Source organism: Schistosoma mansoni (genome assembly GCF_000237925.1).
Source record: "Schistosoma mansoni, WGS project CABG00000000 data, supercontig 0138, strain Puerto Rico, whole genome shotgun sequence".
In the NCBI taxonomy this organism is placed as follows: domain Eukaryota; kingdom Metazoa; phylum Platyhelminthes; class Trematoda; order Strigeidida; family Schistosomatidae; genus Schistosoma; species Schistosoma mansoni.
Window position 1 is genome coordinate 210,667 of NW_017386041.1, and position 3,514 is coordinate 214,180.

Below are 3,514 nucleotides of genomic sequence, written 5' to 3' on the forward strand. Positions count from 1 at the left end.
ACCCTTTCTGATTATAATCATATGCTCACTAGTGACTGACTTCAAGGTACATATCCTGGAGTTCTAGTGGGAAGCAGTGACCAGTGGAGTTCATCCAGGTCTGTTGTGAGATATCAACTCACTGATGACATTGGTGAACGGTCGCTCAAAATCGTGGATTGGTTGAAGTTAGACATTAACACCGTTGGATGCCGGCTCAGTGGTCTATCGGTTAAGGGCTTCGGCTCGAAACTGGTGGGTCCTGGGTTCGAATCTCGCGGCTGCGGGGTCGTGGATGCGCACTGCTGAGGAGTCCCATAATAGGACGAAATGGCCGTCCAGTGCTTCCAGGTTTTCGATGGTGGTCTAGCTTCAATCGACTCATGATTTCAACTTTGAAATTATATATGTACATATATATAGTTGAAGAGTCCTACAATAGGACGAAACGGCCATCCTGTGCTTTCAAGTTTTCCATGGTGACCTAACTTCAATTGACTCATGTTTTCAATTATATAAATTAAAATTGTTTTATTATTTCAATGCCCAATGTTCAATGTCCAATGTTCAATGTTTCCACATTCATAGAACATTAAAAAGCCAGTTATAAATACTAATGGTATATATATAGGTAAATTCATTCTTTCATAATCGAAGAACCTTCTCTCTCTCTCTTTCCTTCTTTCTTTCTTTCTTTTCTCTTTTTTATAGTCTAATTAGAAAAAAACTTTTTTCTCCTTGATAAAACAATAAATAAAATGAAATAAAAATAATTAAAAAAACAAACTGAAGAAAAATAGAGAGAGGGGGAAAGAGAGAAGGAAAATAATTTCACTGATATTTTTGTCACTCATTTCTTTTTAATGGTTATTAATTTTATAGTTGAAGTCATGAGTCAATTGAAGGTAAACCATTAAGGAAAACCTGAAAGTACTGAACGGCCGTTTTGTCTTGTTGTGGGACTCCTCAACAGTGCGCATCCATGATCCCACCTCGTGAGATTTGAATTCAAGATCTATCGGTATCGTGCGTGAGTGCTTAACCGATAGACCACTGATCCGGCTGGCATCCTACGATGTTAATGTATAATTTCAAATAATCCACGAAATTGAGCGTTACATCCACCATTGTCTTCAGTGAGTTGATATCTCACAACAGATCTGGTTGAACTCTACTTAATGATTTTTCTTTCTTAATATCATAATAAATGATATAAACTAATCAGCCTAGTCCTTGCTTAACAATTTATTACGGTTGAGACTGAAAGTTATGGGTTCGAATCCTACGTGTGGGATGTTGGATGTATATTGCTGATGAGTCTAATACTAGGGTGAAACAGCAGTCCAATTCTTCCAGGTTTTCAATGATAGTTTAACATTGGACAATTCATGATTTTAATTAAAACTCAAAAATATCCACAACCCTATGAAATACTTGTATATTCAAAATTTACATGTTACTCACTGAATATTATAACGACTAGATAAACAGATAGATCTGTTAGCTCAGTTAGAAAAAAAATTATAACACATTGATTATACGAATAGGGATTTGTAGAGATTGTAGTAATTTTAATAGTTGGACTTATGAGTCGATCTAAGCTAGACCACCATTGAAAACTTGAAAGCAATGGATGGCCGCTTTGTTCTAGTATGAGATTCTTCAATAGGCATGACCAGTGGAGTCCAATTAGTGTCAGGTGGAAACAGTTATCCATTTCAGACAATGGATGAAGGATTGCTCAAGATCACACATTAGTGATACGTAAATATTTTCAGTTGTAGTCTCATAGGGTGACAAATGATCATATTTCATTTCAGTTATTGTCAGAGCAATCGTTGCATGTCAAGCTGTACCACTAGATAGAGTTCTCTTATATTTCTTAGCTTAGCAATTAAACTATATATATATATATATATATATATACGCCATTTCCTACTTCAGGATCCTGAAACCATGTGCACCATTGGTTTGGAATGAGGGTTTTCCAACTTCCCTGGGTGGACTCACCGTGTCCACCGGCCCGGTTAAAGCGCCAGACATTCGCTTTTCGTCCTCTCAATTTCGTAAACGACAGTAATGCCGTGAGAAGGTAATGAGTAGGACTTCCCTGGCAGTGGTTGTATACGCGTGGCTGTATGAGAGCATTTCGAGAGAGGGAGTGCGTACTATCCCTGCTCTCGGCCGTACCAGGGTATTTGGGGGCATTATCGTTAACTTATTTTATAAGTTAACGATATTATATATATTGTATATAGTAAAAACTATCTTATTGCACTACCTTAATAAAGTTTTATTTCAGCTGTCAACATCAAAGACGTATTAACTGTAATTTGGACAAAATCACATCAAATTGTCATGCAGTATGGTTGTAAAATGAATCGAATAATAAATTACTACTTAATTTGGTGGATAGTTCAGTAATATGTGTCATTTCATGATGAAAAATATCTTCATATTTCCTTAACAACGAGACGATTCACATTATAATCAATGTTCTCTGCTTTTACTCCATTATGATGTCCTATACCATTGTAATGAATGAAGACTCGGATAGGGACAACCGATTGTATTTTAATACAAAATTACAGAGTTCTTTCATCAAATGTGAGAACCATACATTCAATAATTCATTTGTAGATCCTTCATCAGTTGTCTCAAACTTTGTCGTTCTTTCATTGATATAACAATTACTCTCTGTTTCCGTTCTCTTCGATTTGATCTGCCCAACCTTCTGCTACCAGGCATTCCAATTCTGATTGGTATTATATACTACTTATATCAATATTAGTAGCACATATACTATGACTAAACAAATGACACCTATTGTTCTCTACAAGTTCAACAGTCATGATTTAATTTTCTTTCATTCTAAGCACACCGGGATATAAAATACAAATGACTAGTATTCAGCCACTTTAAACGTTTGGTTTTTTATATGGAGCTCTAGAAAAAAAACACATTTGAGATAACGTATTCACCTCTGTACAGGCTCTAGAACGCAGTTCAAATTTAGATTGATCAATTACATGAAGATAGCATTTTAATCCTTTGTGAGAATGTTTGTCATTACAGAGAGCAATAAAATGAAGTACTGTACAGTAACATGGAGTGTTTAGGAAACAAAAATGTGAAAGGTTGAGAATTTGCTTAGGTTGTATTTTAACATGGAAATTGTAGTACCGAGGGCTTATTAAGTGAAAATACTGAGTTTAAACCAAGAGAAATAAGTGCAGATTAGGCTGTAAACCTTCATCAGTTCAGGTGCTTGTTTTTAGTTGTGTTTTGAGGTCAAAATTTCCCAGTTGATTACCATGGGACGATTGTCTAGTTGTCTAGCATGAACATTCACTACTCAACTGATCGGAAACTTCTAGAAAACCCAGAAAGAAGGCCGTTAAACTTGATTAACAATCAGATATATTCATGAAGAGTTTTTAAACATTATAGACAGATACAACAGAAAAGAATAAATAAACGTATATACGATCGATGAAAGAAAACGAATAAAGTCAGTTATTGATTATTTCATAGA